Below are 17,960 nucleotides of genomic sequence, written 5' to 3'. Positions count from 1 at the left end.
TTGTTTATTGCACACCATCGAATTACACAGAAATATAACAGAGATGAAAATGAACAAAGGGGAGCTTAACTGTTGAGTTTGTTTCCAGCAAACCTCGGATAAAGAACAGGGGGGTTAAAAAGGCTACATCGAAGCAATTCATTTTAAAAAACAATATTGCAATTTGACATTTGCGCGTATAAAAGTAATTGTGCGCAATGCAAACAAATGTTAAAATTGTTTTTTACTTTTTAACCCCCCCGAACACAAAACAAGGCAGCAGGTAACAAAAGTGCATGACACAAGAAAATAGTTGTAAATGAAATACAATATAAATTTGTTATGCCACTGGCCACTATTTATCTTTGTACCTATTTTTACTAACCTTTGGCAGAATACCGTAATAGAACCACGTAACCAGTTACGTAAATGAAAGGTTCTAAGTTGTAAAATAACAATCTAATCCTTTAACCGCTTCATACGACATTACTTGCAGCTGAAAAGCGGTTTCTTTTAACAAAGTGTCCACTCGTTCCTAACATGGAGCGGGTGATAATAATAAAAATATCTTTTAAGCTTGAATTGATCCGTTACCATCGGTTTTCGATATCGGCAAAGGAAAATTTATTACTTTTTCTCCTTGTAAGCGCCTTTTTGAAAAATCATAATTTATTCTGATGAGAGCCGTGGTAGCCCAGTTGGTAGAATGCTTCCCTCTCATTTTGAGGTCGCAGGTTCAAATCCAGTACAGGCCTAAACCAATGATTGTCGAATTTGTTTTGGAATTTATGTTTGGATCGTAAATGATTATCACGTGCTCAGCGGTGAAGGAAAACATCATGAGGAAACCCGCATTTTTCAAATGCATTTTCGGAGGTACGTGATCCAACCTGTATTGGGCTGATTTTCTCTTCGCGGGTTGGAAGGTCAGACAGGCCGTCGCTTCTGTAGAAAACCGGACTTAGGTAAGCGGACCCCATGAAAACGAAATACTTAATGATGATTTTCTAATGTGATTTTCTTCAACAAAACGGACACACTATTTTCATTCCAAATAAAAACTGAGATTAGATTTTTTACGTAGATTGAAAACTAACGAGTCTAATCAGAATGTGATTTTTTAATAAAAAGACGAGGTTTTCACTATAATTATACATAGAATAAGAAACAATACTACTAATTATAAGGCAACGATGTATTTTCTTATAAGTACCCCTTTCCTCTTTGAGGTTGGTTGTCGGAAGAACCTGCAACCACTTTTGGTATTGGTGTAAGGCAGATATCGGGTCACCTTGGAACAACATTTCACTTGAATTGAATACACCGACATGGATAGAAAGCAACAGTTTTTTTACTTAATAGGTGACAATAGACACAGCATTGTTTCAATTATCAATGACTGAATGAGGATAGAAATATTTTTCTGCTTGATTAAGTTCACAATGCGAATGTTGGTGGTATATGTATCGAGATTGCGAGTAGATATTGTTTTCCTAATCCTTCCATCGTGTGGGTTGTGAGGAGGAGTACCAAACTCATCACCCCTGGTGTCAGGGTTAATATTGAGCCGCCAAAGGCCCCTGACATGGCTCATGGTAACAACTACTTATTTACATCAGTAAGTAGTAACCGGAACCAACGGCTTAACGTGCCTTCCCAAGCACGGATCATCTTACTTTTACTCTGTCAGGTTCTAGGTTACAGACCCTGCGACTTGCCCCTTCCGTCCTGCATTGTCGTACCGATGGCTCCCATCTTCGCCTCTGCAACCGTTGAGGTCTTCACCCGTATCGCTGGGCAAGGGTTCTACGTTATACCCCGTGGGACTGGAAAGTAGCATATAGTAGGGGTAATTCCCGGGGATCGCTCAGTACTTATCGGCCGACCGATCCGACCGCGAGACGTCGTGTAATGGAAAACCAGTGTCGCACTCGCTTCTACTTTTAGTGCGCTCTCCATTGGAACATATTCCCTATATTATACTACCTTTTATGTAAGTGCCTCGAAAAATAGCACTCTCCATAATAAAGCTGGTTTATCTACAGATTTGGAATAAAGTTTTTTATAGCGAGTTTCGTAGAATTTGCTAGGTAATAGTTGCATCTAAGCATGTTCCAACTTTTGACACTTTTGTTTTTCTCTCAATTAGATTAGAAAAGCCTAGACTATTTTTGACGTGACTTATTGTCGAATTGCCGCTAATGGCATTAACTATTTGGTCGGACAAATGGCGAGCGCTATATCTAAGAACTTGGAAATGAAAGAGTGAGATTTGTATGTTTTTAAATTAAACATAATACTTGCAAATGTTTAGCGGTTATTGACTCGTTTGCAATACCTTAATGAATATTTAAATGCCGATTGGACTGGACTTTGAATATAAATTAATAGTCTGTCTTTACGTTGTAAGAATTTAATATTTTTTAAACATAAACCTTACATTGAGACATTTTATTTTTGAAAGCTGAGCATATGGGGGTTAAAAAGACAACACTGAAGCAATCTATCTAAAAAAGCAATATTGCTATTCGACATTTGTTTGTATTGTGCACTTTTGTATGCGCAAATGTCAACTTGTAATATTGCTTTTTAGATGAATAGCTTTGATCTGGCGTTTTGACCCTCCCTGTAGGTTCTTTCTCGGAAAAATAACCCTATAATAAACAAAATAGGGATGTTGTACCGGAGGGAAGTATCCCGGAGAGGACCGGTAGTCTTCTTTCCTTACTGTTGATGACATATCCATAATTTAGAATATATCTTGTTTATATCAAATAATCATAGTTTTAGATTTACACGGTTATTATCATAATTAAAAGACATAATAACGGGTTCTTACCTCATTTAAATCAGGGATATGAGACTCCCGATATTTCGACACTGTTTCAAGTGCCATGATCACGGGATGACACAGTTTCGAAATATCGGGAGTCTCATATCCCTGATTTAAACTCGGTAAGAACCCGTTATTGTGTTTTAATTAAAATAATCATAATAATTGTAATTATAAGGCTCATTCGTAGTATATATATAGATATTCGCTTTTAATACTGACTTGAGACCTTGGGGCTCCCCTAGACTTGAATACACATTTTGAAGACATTCATTAATAGATCTATTAAGTATATACCCACCCACCACGCACGCACAATTATGAGCAATATCATGTACCCACTTTAGAAACTTGTCGCACTATCACAATGTGACATTTAATGAGACTTACGGTTTCATTTGCAAAAAGTTAATGTGACATGGTTTCAAAGTGTATATATATATATATATATATATATATATATATATATATATATATATATATATATTAGTACTCGCGACCGTACATTATACAATATTAGGTACCTGATGGTAAGTGGCGACGTGGTCTAAGGTGGATCAAGCTTACCTAACAAATGCCTATTCACTTTAGCCTTGAAGACAGATTATAACGAGTTGGAAAAACAGACGACGCGGCGACGGCAGGCAGTTCCAATCCTTCGCTATTCGCATCAAAAAGGAAGAGACGAAATGTTTAGTGCGGATTGGTGGTATATCCACAACATAAGGATACTTACTACTTATATCACTCACTAAATGTAGGAATACCAGCCTCATCGACCCTGATGTCAGGGTTATGATTGACCCGCCAAAGGTTGATGAGGCTGGTATTCCACCTCACAACCCACACGATAAGAAGACTAAACGTAGGATAAGCATTTAAAAGAGCACCTATAATCTGCTGATATTTATCTGTTTATCATATTTTATTTATAATTAATACAGACAGAGACGTATCGGATTTCATTCCATCCTTTAATATAATTAATTAATCTTATTGCTTATATTTTACCTACTTATTCATGTGTTAGGTATGTTTTATGTGGAGTTGCTATTGAAGAATTCGTTGGCAAGTAATTCATTAGAGCAAGCGGATTTAAATATATACGTATTAGGTATTCGTTTTAGCCGGTTTTGCCTCATTTTTTTCACAATTTTTATCAAACCACATTGTGTCATAGAATTTCTAGAACTAAAAGCTCAAATAATTATTTATTATACCTAGATAGGTACCTATATTAAGCAGATCTAAGCATCGTAAAGTAGTAACCCAAGCTGCATAGTTATTGTTAATAGTGTCGTAACTCGGTATTGTCTCAATTCTATGAATCTGCAGTGCAATAAAACAGTATCGAGTTGCAGTGTTTGCAAACTACAGTTGTACGAATAGAGACACGTTCTCGGATGCAGAGGAGGAGTTAGATAGAGAAGGAAAGTGACCCATCTTCCCCATTGGGCACTCTGGGCAAGTGCCCATGGCCCCGCAATTGATGGGGGCCCTCTACTCGTAACTCCTGTCAGGATTAAATTCGAAATTCAAAAATATGATTATTATAATAGAATAGAAAATGTTTATTATAATAATTATTTATTATAATTATTCAGTAGGTAACATAGTTACACTTTGAATCGTCTCACAACCCGTATAGCCGGGGAAAAGAAGCTGCCAGAAAAATCTCGACACAGGGCCCTAGATCTTTTATTTTTCTCTTTAAAACTGTTATATAATTTAGTAATTTGACTGCCTAATATCAGTTCCCAGAAGAAATCACGAATTAAATCATAAAACAGAGCGTCCGGAAGAGAGAGGCTAAAATCACTTCAAATTGACGCATGAATTTTCCCGTTTACACATATTTCTTCTTATAAATCTTTAAGATGTGACAGTATTCGGCTCCAACGTCTCCGCAATATGGCACTTATAACATATTTTTATTTTATTCGATTTGTATGGTCGTCGCTTGAAGTTTTTCGCGTGTCGTGTTTATGATAATTTACAGATCTTTAACTTCCCAAGGCTGAGCTACGTAAAGGAAACTGTTTCTATTCAGAAAAGCGAATATCGTCGTTGGCAATTTAAAAGCTCTTATGTGTCACCCTTACCAAATTTATTTTTTTGTCAGGATCAAATAGTATTTTGCTCCTAAAACATTGCAGTATTTCCTCCTAAAATTCTTATGTAAGTACGTAAATATCAATTAAGTATCTTTTAATATTTGTAACACACAGTCATACAAAAAAAATCAGGCGAAAGTTTTTTTTTAATTTCTGTAAAAATGATTGCACATAATAGATTTGAAATTGGCAACAACGACATATAAAATGGGGCCCGGCTAGCTCAGTTGGTAGAGCACGAGACTCTTAATCTCAGGGTCGTGGGTTCGAGCCTCACTTTGGGCGTCAGATACGGGGGGACTAGTATAGCGTTCGCATGAAGTCTGGAAGAAGAAAAAAATATGAATTTGACAGATAGCGGAAGTGCGTGAGTGTGGCGCAGCACGCTCGTTTAACTATTAAAGCGCGCGGGCATACGACCATAACGTCCTCCATGGTCCAGTGGTTGAGCGTGGGGCTCACGATCCGGAGGCCCCAAGTTCGAATCCCGGTGGGGACATATCACAAAAAATATTTTGTGACTCTAGTTTGGTTAGGAAATTACAGGCTGATCACCTGATTATCCGAAAGTCAGATGATCCGTGCTTCGGAAGACACGTTAAGCCGTTGGTCCCGGTTATTACTTACTGATGTAAGTATGTAGTCGTTACATGAGCCATGTTAGGGGCCTTTGGCGGGTCAGTAATAACCCTGACACCAGGGTTGATGAGGTTGGTATTCCACCTCATAACCCACACGATAAGAAGAAGAAGATATGAACGCGGGAGGCTCGTTTAGGAATCTGTCGTACTAGACCATGTTGGGTAGGCCGGGTTGCTATAAAATTTAAAATCTAGTTGATAATCGATATTATATACTCGTGGCTACATCTGGATGTTCCAATTATAAATCAACATGTTTCTTTAATTACTATTCCCATGATAAACGGAAAGATAGATTATGTACGAAGCTATTAGTTTTGGTTCACACTAAGCGCCGCCTAATATTCATTAATATTAATTAGCACAAGTGGACATTAAAATGATCCTTTATTGGCCATTAGACTAAAAACTATACCGTTATTATTTATATAGATGGTTTTCGTGACGTCGTAACGAATACTAAAGGAGATGATTCAGGCCGTGATTATGAGTTACTATCAAGTGGAATTTTCCGCTCAGAATCATGGTCTGGATCATCCCTCAAAGTTTTCGTTACGATGTCACTAACACCCTATCTAGACACGCGGTAGCGTGTCAAGCCAAGTTCAAGAAACAGAACTGGCGAGCCGCACCGTGTGCAATATTACACGAACCATTTGGAGCCACTTTTGACCCCCTCATAAATCAAAAACTATTTCATAGTCTTCTCGTGTGGGTTGTGAAGTCAAGACCGACCTCAGCACCCTGGTTTCTGCGGTACTATTGAGCCACCAACCGCCCTTGATATAGCTCATGTATGAACCACTGCATACTTAATTAAGTAAATAGTAAACGTGCTCTCCGAAGCACGGATTGGCTGTGTCGTAACCAAAGTAGGGACCATAAAGTGTTTTTTTTTTTGTGATATGTCTCCACCGGTAATCGAACCCTAAACATTCTGATCGAGAGACCAACGCTCTAACTAATCTCTAGAGATGTGCCCATGCTATACGGCCCCCTTGAACGTCCCTAATTATTGGACATTACAACTATTTGTTCCTTACTGTACCTAGTGTACAAAACGTATTTTCGCATCAATATGCGTACCCGGTAGCTCGGAAGTAGCGATACCATCTTCCCTTATTAAGCTTATCCTTTGCAAATAAGTTTCGATACCGTTTTGTAAACTTCCCTGTTGTGACGTCATCACTTTGGTAGCTTTCATATGTGAGTACCTAATAGACTACTTGACAACCTAGTGAAGTGAGATACTTTTAACGAAACGTCAAAACGAAAGTTTTCTTTGGAGTTTGTACGGAAATTTGTCTTGTGACGTCATCAATAGAAGCGGTCAATCGTTGTTCTCATTGTTACTTAATTCATGAATAAAATTCAAAAATAAGTCGATAAATAAAAATGAGATTGTTTTATGATCATCTTAGGGTGGTATTAATAAACTAATCTCAGCTTTGAGACTGCTCTCAAGATCATGCCAATGTGACAGTTCTTGTATGTATAATAAAAACAGAAACTTAAGCATGGTCTTGAGGGTAGTCTCAGCTAAGATTGGTTTATTAATACCAAATCAAAAATCAAATCAAATCAAATATACTTTATTGCACAAAACTAAAATTTCAACAATCAGACATAAAACATGAATACAGTACAATTTGGGCGGCCTTATTGCTCTAGAGCAATTTCTTCCAGGCAACCACCAAAAGGAAACAAACATTTACAAACAACTTGGATACCACCCTTAGACTGGCTTGTATTTCTAGATTAGCATTTTATAATTTATCTTTTATCCAGTCAAATACCCTATTAGGGATAAAGGACGTAGGTATGTATGTACGACTATGTGATATGTTTTGATAGGCTTTTTTATCAGCTAATTAAAAAAGAATTTGTCAGTGTGATCCCCTTAGTAAGTAAGTCGACAGTCAGTGCGAGTTGTAAGTCGTAACCGTATACTTTCACAGTGTAATATTGCGATGTTCCTTAGGATGAATGCTCCTAGGGATGGGACAGCTGTAACGAACTTAGATAAATAATACTACCTCAACAAGCTGTTACATAAATAACAAAACTAAACAGTTTATTATCAAACATTTTTTTTCTTTTTTTAAATATATTATGGACAAGTTACGCTCTGCACATCCAAAGTTACAAACAATAAAAAAAATAAGATAGTAGTCATAGCATGCACAATCAAGTTAACAACAAAAACAAGACATAAACTATATTAGAAAATTAATAGAAATGATCTAACAAAAAGCAGCCAGTGCTGTTTTTATATATTATGCATTTAAGGGCATAGTAATGTCAAGATCATTATATCTGGCCAACATATTATACAGTTTACTGCTATAATGAATGTTATATAGACTGATAAATTACTATGTAAGTACCTAAGCATATGGTGAATGTTCAAGAAATTTTGAACCTAGCTTAGGTTATCATCATTATAAATCGAAAGTTGAAGAAATGGATATGCCATTGACTAGAAATTTTCCAGATTCGCATCATAAGTTAGTAGTTAGTTTAGTAGGTAATAAACCAAAGTACAGTTATAAAGGGTTTTCAGTCAGGTTTAATGAATATTTTACGATACCCGTTTAAGAGGGTTATATGACCACGGGTGGGTAATAACCCATCTAAAACCATTTGTAAGTACGTATAAACTATTGTTAAAATGAGTGTTGTTTGATCGTAGCAGAATCCAATATTTTCACCACTCGTAGACTACAGATTTTCTAAATTCAGTTCCTTGTTTTTTCCTTTTTACTAGTTTTCCTAGCGTGGCAAATGAGCAGGCCACGCGAAGCCAAAACCTAAGAAAAAAAGAAACGTTACAGATTCGAGAATTAAATCAGTGAGAGGGAGAACCGAGCATTGTAACGTAATGCTTAAAATTCATAAATGATACATTATAAGCAAATGATACCGGTGAGCACATTTAAATGTTTTATTTTGAATTTGTCAGAAAATAAATTTAAAGCTCATGTGAAGCTTACTTTACGTAAAAAACCTTATTATAAGATTAATGATTACCTAAATTATAAAATTGCATGGTATTAAATATGTTCCTCTATATATTTCATAACTTGTAATGTATAATTACATTGATTTATTTAAAATATTTGTTGCTATTGAGGTTTCTTGTCATTTCTTCTGCTACAACTAAGTACTTAGTATTTAATACTAGTTATATCATCCCATCGCTAGTGACCGAAGGTGGGTCCTCGCCTGGAGGGAAATTTATCGCGATGGGGCTGGTTTAATTAGAACACCAGGTGGTACGGTGTCCCGCGTGTCCTCGAGCTATTGTCCCGACGAAGACGAATGTCCCGTTTTTTGGGACCAACAATTTTGTGCAATTGTTTCGTTTTCAAGGATAAACGAGGTTGCACCTTTCCAAAAATTGTGGGATAGGGCATGAAGGAAAATATTATTATTTCTTTACCTTTGTTTATTTTAAACGTTTTATAATTTTCTACGTTTTCCCTTATTCAAAAAACCGTCCGCCATTTCCCTGTCATTCCGCAATCCTCTCTTCTCTCTCACTCACTCCTAAATGATATGATTATGATTATGGTAATGCAGTAGGGTTTATTTTTTTTTATTTGTGTTTATGATGAACTTGTCGCTGTATTACTTGTTAGGTACTTAAATACAGGGTTAGGTTAGGGTCAAAGTGGCTGTATACACTTAACTGTTTAGTAGTGCTTAGTGAAATATAAATTAAATTTTATAGGCTATTACGAGGGAAGGGTAACCGATTTACTACAAACAATAAGGTATCTCTGGTCTGCTTTCATTTAGAAATAGCCAATGTTTTACTTACAATTACTATACTAAAAAAACATGAAAAAAAAAGTAAAAAAATCTATGTAATTTTACATTTTTGCCCAATACCCGAATAAAAAACAACCTAGGGAAAAAAATAATCAACTCTAATCTATAAACAGAAGTCGGTATAAGATGTTTCAAATAATTTTCATTTTTCTTTTCGACTGATGTACTTACGCATTTGAAGTATCAATTACATAACAATCAGGGTGACTAAAAAAGCGACATCGAAGCAATTTATCGAAAAAAGCAATATTGCTATCTGTCATTTATTGTTCGAATTGCGTTCGAATATCCGCCATTTTTGTTGGGGGAAGAAGAGGTTAATAACACAAAAAATAACTTCGATAAAATAGCTTTAAATGGCAGAGCAAACGACAAACAATCGACAATCATATTAATATTTGCGAAGGACGGGAACTGAAGCGGGGTAACAATATACATTCGGAGCCATTCCACTGTACCAACAGACGTTTGTTTCAGCAAATCTCCATATCCCGAATCTGCGAACATTCGCATTCCCACAAAAAAATTCTCGCAAAGATGAGTGTTGCTTAAGTTCGTCCATAATAATTATTAAAAGCTACTCAATTCTTATCATCTGTTAACCTAGCCTTTGCGAAGTTGGGCGTTGTCGTAAAATGCCAATATTTACGCCTATTTGTTACAGATATATTCGCTTAAAATTAAAATACGCTTAGACTACAAATCTGGAAAGCTTTTTGAATTTGAGATATTATCTACCATTGGGTAGTTTCCTAGGTCAAAGATAAATTGTGAAATTCTGATTACTAAATAAAGACACATCTAAAGGAGACAAAAAACGTCTTTTCTATTTAACCTATTTATTAATTTTAATAAAGAAAAATTAAGTGCGACATTTTGTCATGTTTTTATTTTATATATTTATATTGTGGACAACTTACAAGCTACACTCTGCACATGCAAAGTTACAGACAATACAATAAAAAGATTAAGAGCTAGCTCAATTTCAAATAGTCACAGCATGCACAATCAAATAAACAAGAAAAACAAGATATAAACAATATTTAAAAAAAAATAATTAAAAAAAAGCAGCCAGTGCAATGTTTTAGATGACGTCACAGGTTGCTTTGTTTTGACGTTTAGTAAGAAGTAACTGATTTGACTAGTTGGAAACTACCCTATTGTCTATTTGTACAATGTTCAGTTACTAACAATGTTTATGTGGATAGTAAATAACTACTTACCTGTTTAAAACTCAGATTTAAAAGTATTAAAGTACCTAGACGAAGAAAGAACTAGGTAAGTTATTTGTAGTTCTCGATTAGTTTTCTTAATACTAAACAAAACGCGTCATTTGCAACATTTGTTCACGGGTTCAATTGACAGCGATAGAATCACAATGAGTGACTAGAATTCATCTCAAGATTTGTTTACAGAAGAATAGCTCGTTGAACCAGCCGCAGTAGTCTATGTAATCTCTAGTCAATGTTTGTCGAGGAGTAGCCGACGATATTAAACGAGCGCCGCCCGTCAGCCCGCCCGGGCGCCCCGCTGCCCTTAAACCTTGAAGGGCTTCCAAAACCCTCGGCGGAATTGTAAGACGGTCTTTTGTAGCCCTACACAATACTGCTTTTAGGAATATGAAACTGTCTCCAAACTGACGGAATAAGGTCAAGCTTTTTCAAGTAACTCGATGTGGATGTCGCCCAGGGTTAGATTTTAGGACCCATTTGTTATTTGTAGCTATTCAAGTGCACTTAAACTTTGAAACAGACGTCTCTTAAATAGGGAATGTGGTGTAAAATAATAAAGAAAACATTTCGAGGATACTAAAAGGTTTTAGATGACAATTATGACACTTAAATTTCAGACTCACGTCACAATTTTTTCAAGATCCGATTTTGTTCGTAAGCTTCATCTGAATAACAAGTTGTTAAGTGGTACGGAATTCGAAGGGAGTGATTACACAAAGATTGCAGGTAAGTAAACCGTGCGCAGAATTCAACGAACATTCTGTTTTGTTATGCCTGATTAATATGCCGAAAACGTGCTATGGAAGTATATTTCCTAGCAAAAGCACCTGTCGATATTATAAGTAAGCAAGTGAGAAACTAAACGCGGAATGTAGGCAGTGTAGGCTTCGGCTTCAAAAGACCTTTGTATCTATATGTAAATTATACGGCAAAGGAGAACATTAAAGGTCTTTATGAGGTGATTGGCAGAAGGTCTACTTAGCTTTTATGAGCCCCGGCGCGTTAGAAAGTCCGGAGTGGTTTTATTCCTTGGAAAGAATAGAATGCATAGCCATGTATGGCCGTGCATGTGCATTCGTAGCCCGCCCATAACGCCCGCCTTTTACGGTGGAATAAATCGAGCCAGCGCTGGTATCGTCAACGAACGTAATTTGTTTATTCATAGCTCATTCCTGGTTGTATACGTTGAGTATTATGATGCGATTTCAATATCATCCGTTGTAAGTTAAGTTTTAGGACTAGATGAGGCAAAGCGGAAGGCAGCCCATTTTTTTCTTTAAAAAATAGCAAGGAGAATGCTACTGACAAGAGCGTGGCTCTAAAATTAATGATGATGATGAGGGAAACGGTAGAAATTGAACAAAGGGACTTCCAGGCTACGTTCCTAAAACAATATAGATGGCGCTGTGAAGACTTTCCTTCGTTTAAACTTCTAATTTCGTGGATTATAGACATGAATCTTCTATATGTTTATTTTTAGGTATAAAAGATGACCCTTTTTATTACCACCCCGGTACAATTACATCTTCCACCCATTATTATTCTGGTCAAAATAAAGAGAAGCAATATAGGTTGCAACATAATTTTATACATAATGTGATCCAAATATCAAGCAACAAGTATTTTTATTTAAGCTGCTGCCATTACATTGTATTTTAAAATAATTACCCGAGTAATGAGAAAATACGTAATTATCATGTTAAATTTCGACAGCACAATCTATATTATTTTTGGGGTATATAGCCTGGAAAGTCCATCATTTAAAGACTCAGTCTTTTTACAGATTGTTTTATTTAGCACTGTTTTGGAGTTAATATTATGTTTATATACTTACTTACCTATCTTGCTGTGTCCCATTGCTCGGTCCATTGCCTTTCTTCAGTTCCTGCACGACTCTCATAACATTCACTATTAACCAATAAGTATTTATTGCAGTTTACTTATTTATCTGCCTGTACCTATCCCTGACTACTGCTTCAGTAGCTGAACTGATTCCTGGTCTTACCTTTAAGAAAGCCAATGGAATGGGGACCTTATAGGAAACCTGTGAGTGACTTTTCCTTTTACACTAGCTAAGCAGGTATTTTATAAGCAGATGCTACTGGAATACCAATTAAATATTATACATACCTTCAGGTTGTTTTCCTTATGGGGTAAGCTAAGAGGACCAATAGCCAAATGTGGTGACGGGTGATTATCGTACATTCGTTTTTTTTTTTCATATCATATCTACTCTTCTTCTTTTATCAGTGTGTTTGTAATAAGAACATAAGATAATGACAGGTATTACAAACAGAACCATAGTCATCGGTACACTTAATAAAAAAAGTCTGACTCGGAGGGACTTTCCACTTTCATTTTTAGTTACAGTTAATCCTTCAACGAAGCTTCACCAGATAAATTAACAAGCATAAAATTTTCATACTGCCAAATTTAATTATCCAATCGCAATTGGACTGTCAATACCTAATTATTTATGTTCGACTTTTGGATACAATACAAACCCTTTTCAAGAAAGGCATGAAAAGCTTTCAACACACTACTTTCACTTTGTGCAATTGTTTATTTTCGACATTGTCTTTCTTTGCGGGTTGGTGGAGGTGTTTTTACGGCTAATAGCCGGGACCAACGGCTTAACGTGCCCTCCGAAGCACGGAATCAACTTACTTTTTCGGACAATCAGGTGATTCAAGCCTGAAAAGTCCTTACCAAACAAAGGACATTCTCACAAAGTGATGTCGACAATGTCCCCATCGGGAATCGAACTCGGACCTCCAGATCGTGAGCCTAACGCTCTTACCACTAGACCACGGAGGCTGTTATTCATATAGTAGTGCTAGAATATTTGGTATTTAGTTCACTGATATGCGCTATAGATTTTGTGATTCATGCTAAATATTACCTCTATATTCTGTGCTAGATTCTGCGAAAACTAATACACTTTTTCTGGTTGCACTTGACTGACGGATTATTCCAGCAGGATAGGGTACCTACCTATACTTAGTTCTATTTTTTTTAAAGAACGTCTAGGGCCCTGTGCCGAGGTTTTTCTTGCAGCTTCTTTTCCCCGGCTATACAGGTTGTGAGAAGCTGTAGTAGTTTAAGCGGATGAGACGTTCGTTATGTGAAAATTGACGATTCAAAGTGTAACTATGTTACCTACTGAATAAAGATATTTTTGAATTGGAATAAAAATGATATTAAAAATGATGGTTACCCGGAACTTTTTCTTTCTTTCCATCTCAATAGAGACGTCCCTAAAGTGCGTGAGGTTAATTGATGCTACCAAATAATACATATCTAATTATACTTTCCTTATTTTCAGGTACGCATAGATAGACTTTGGTTGCTGAGAGAGACACGTTCATAAGTATATATATACATAGTATAGATAATACAGCCCTACGCAATCCTTCCGTTATAAAGGTAGGTCTCTAACTCGAGAATGTGCTCTATGGTACATTTAAAACGAAAAAGGACGAGGTAATTATAGGAGTATAAAAACATTCCAGCCACTGTAGCTAAATATACGGGTGTTTAATCTTGTTTCTTACGCCGGCGCTAGATAGCATCTGGTTCTTGGGCTGGTTGTTCGAATGTTAGCGGGTAGCGGATAGCGAATTGATACTGCAGAGTAAAGGAGTAGCGGGCCGCGAATAACTTGAAAATATATTTTTAATCCTGGTTTTTTTGTGTAAGTATTAGAACTATGTTAGTACAAAGTGAATTGAACTATTTTTCGTTTGCTCACAAATTACACTAATCACTACATAGTATAAAACAAAGTCGCTTTTTCTGTCCCTATATAATGTACCGTTAGATCTTTAAAACTACGCAACGGATTTTGATGCGGTTTTTTTTTAATAGATAGAGCGATTCAAGAGGAAGGTTTATATGTATAATAACATACATGCATTAAATAGTGGAGAAATACTGTTATTTTTGAGGTTTTTAATGTGATGTCGTAAATAATTTCATTTTTTCTTTAGGATTGCACCCGAGCAAAGCCGGGGCGGGTCGCTAGTTTTAAATAAATTACAATTAATAAGTATATAAAGACACCGATATAGTTTTTTCCAGGAATCGAGGTTGTACCTGGCAATGAATTAATTGACAGAATCAGACGTTCTTCTTAAATTTATCAACCACAAATAACAGATAAATATTCCACATCCCAAAATGGCAAAACGAAGCGAATCAAGTCGCATATTTTCGTGTCGTTTTAGCCATCTGGGATTTTTCGTGTATGCATGTAAATATTAGTATATTCATCGCATTATCGCTAACTAAGATGGAGCGTACCATTGTGTTCGTATCGGCAATTAAAACTTTACCAGAATATAGGTACTTACATACTTATTTCCATAATTTATCGCTTTAACGTCCTCAGTAGGACTCCTACCTAAATTAGTGTTTAAATTTGATTGGCCGTTTTTTGCCGAATCGTTTCTTGCGTTGTCTGCGCACGTTTATTATATTAAAACGACTTTTTCTAACCGGTCGAAGCTAAGTGTCAAATCAATCCATGATAAAATATCAATCAATCAATCAATAATACTTTATTGCACAACGACATATACAAAGGACATAAACATACGAATAAAAACATAAGTACAATAGGCGGCCTTATTGCCAAAAAAAAAAATATGAGTGACGAGCTTCCATGCTGCGGGTAAAGTTTGAAGATATGGAAATAATCGAAATGTACAATATCGGTATCGGCGCCTGCGTGTACCTCGATACATTGCAGTGTGCTAGCCAGGTTTTGAAACCAAAAGGGCGACCGACGGATGTGTATGGTTACCTAGATGTTTTTATTTTTTCCACGCTGAATCATTGTGAAATGAAAGCTTTTTCATTTAAGTACATAGGATTTTTTTTTGATAGAAAAAAATAAATGTCCTCAAATTGTAACAGAACATGGCAGGTTAAGTAGTAAAGGAAAATAGGATAGATAAAAATTTGTTCAAATGAGATACTTTTATGGAAACGTCAAACCGATAAACTATGAATTTTGTACGAAAATAAAAAAATATGACGTCATAATTCATCAATAAACATGATCAAATGTCGAAGTATTTGTTGCGTAAGTTGAGTATATTAGAGAAAAATTGGATTGTTTTTCTTAGACGAGGTTCTATTTCAATATTAGCGATTATCGATAGTCAAGTTCCTTTTAATTATAAAGGTCACTAATTAAAGAGCCACGTTTTTGTCGGTGTAGCGGTCTCCATGCTACTTTTTTCGAAAAAATAGGATGGTTTCCCTCTTGCCTTCCGCCCCGCAGTACTCTGTCTGACGCGAATGGGATGGCGCCCATAGTAGTCTATTTCAAATCATAAAGGTACTTTGTTATTATTCTCATTTACGAAAGAGACAAGAATATTTTTCTCTATTTTCATAAAAACCAACGTTTTTTAACAACATTATCTGTTTTCGAACTTAAATTGCGACATTTATACGAGTTTTAATTTACCTTTTTTTTCGTAATTATGTTAATATTCGTATGGTAAGCTATGAGTAGTAATATAATTATTTATCTATCAGCGATGTCAAGTATGAAATATTATTTATGATATGAAAATCATTATTCTATGCTTTATTGGACTTGGCCTTTGAGTTATTATGTGTCAAAACATATTTTTTACTAATTCTAATAGTTACAAACTTGATTTCACATTATGTAGGTATTTTTATAGCGTCATTTTTATGTTAAACGACTTACTTAATAATTATAGTTTTGGGTCCTCTTTCTATCACCTATTTATATTATTGATTATATTTTATAAATGGTCCGGGACGAAAAGAAAGATTTCGAATGTTTCATGTCGTTTATCATCCCGGGCATCTAACTTATAATTGATCAAAGCATTACATTCTATCATATATCTATGTATTTTTTTAAGCTTGATATAGTCAAATCCCGACGACCCGATTACTTTAACCATAGAGACGGTTAATCAGCTCGCGACAACAAACACTTCAGAGTCTCGATACCGACCCCGCCGGCGTCGTTGAAGATTTTCCGCACTCAGCGCTTATCGCTATCGACCCGCTAGTGTCGATTAATTATTTCAAATACTATCCTCTCAGATGACGCCCTGAGCCGAGGTTCGCGCCCAATTGGGCACCCTCAGGCCTGTTGTCTTAAATTTTGTACCGGGTGAGAGCCCTCAGCGCTCCCCATTTGTCCGGCCAAGTAGTGAATGCTATCAGTGGCAAATATACAATAAGTCATGTCAAAAAAAGTTCTCTCGCGTTGTGAGATCTATGACCGACTTCATGACTCTCGCCTTATTTATATTACCGTAAGGGATATGAGACGAAAATGAACTAAACTCCGAAGCAATTAACATGCAGCCCCGAACAGGAACTTTGCCCAGGTCTCGATTGTTGTGAAACTGGTTTATTGATTTTGCCAATTTGGGAGCCATCGGTATTTCAGCTTATTAGAATAGAATCGATTTACAATTCACCGTATCTGTTGTAAAACCATAAACTACGTTCAAACGGGACTAATTAACAGACAGACCAGTTATTTTGTTTATTAGTAACTAAATATAGATATTAGGTTTAGAATTCTAATAAATAACATTAAAATAAGTATTGATTGGTTGTTTTACGTTATTGAAACGTTAATTTGACATTCAGAATTTACCTTTGAACAGTTTCGAGACAGAAATTAAACAGAAACTTTGTAGAAAAAGGTTATTATGAGATATTAATGCATGGGATTGACTGAACTGATATTAGGCAGCTAAATTACTAAATTGTATATTTAAGTACTTAGCAATATTTTCTGTTTATTTTTAAAAGAACGTTTAGAACCCTGTGCCGAGGTTTTTCTTGCAGCTACTTTTCCCCGGCTATGCAGATTTTGAGAGGCTGCAGTAGTTTTAGGCGGATGAGATGTGAATTTAAATGTTATTGAACTATAAAAGTCGGGAAAAGTTATGACATTGCACTATACCTAAACCTACGTGTCAACGTTAACTGCGCATACGTTGCCAATACTAAGGTATATTAGGTAGGTATCTTCTTACCGTTAACTTGAGTTTTTTTAGAAAAAATATTCTCCATATACTTAATCGTTAACATAGCCTGGTTGGTTATAGCAAGATGCACCCGAAAATATACGGTAAGAGTTTTTGAATGGATATATAACATAAAAAGCCTATATACATCCCACTGCTGGGCAGAGGCCTAAATAGTGAACACCGGTACAAATACTTTATTTGCGGAAACGAAAATATAGCCTCATAAATGTCTAATACAGACGATTTCAGCAGTAGGTATCTGGGCACTTTATTTGCAAGGATATTGTGCA

General features: G+C 35.9%; 1 protein-coding gene and 1 non-coding gene across 3 annotated transcripts in view; both read left to right on the top strand.

The window, feature by feature from the left end:
• The window catches only part of LOC126381878 (extracellular sulfatase SULF-1 homolog), a 145,351-nt gene that overhangs the window by 12,172 nt on the left and 115,219 nt on the right, over positions 1 to 17,960 (top strand). The gene's annotated exons all lie outside the window — the stretch shown is intronic.
• Trnak-cuu (transfer RNA lysine (anticodon CUU)) lies at positions 5,139 to 5,211 on the top strand. The gene has a single exon. It is a non-coding gene; the product is annotated as a tRNA-Lys (tRNA).

Source organism: Pectinophora gossypiella, chromosome 3 (genome assembly GCF_024362695.1).
Source record: "Pectinophora gossypiella chromosome 3, ilPecGoss1.1, whole genome shotgun sequence".
Classification (NCBI taxonomy): Eukaryota; Metazoa; Arthropoda; class Insecta; order Lepidoptera; family Gelechiidae; genus Pectinophora; species Pectinophora gossypiella.
Note: the sequence above shows the minus strand (reverse complement) of the source record. Positions and strands in the feature narration are given on the sequence as shown.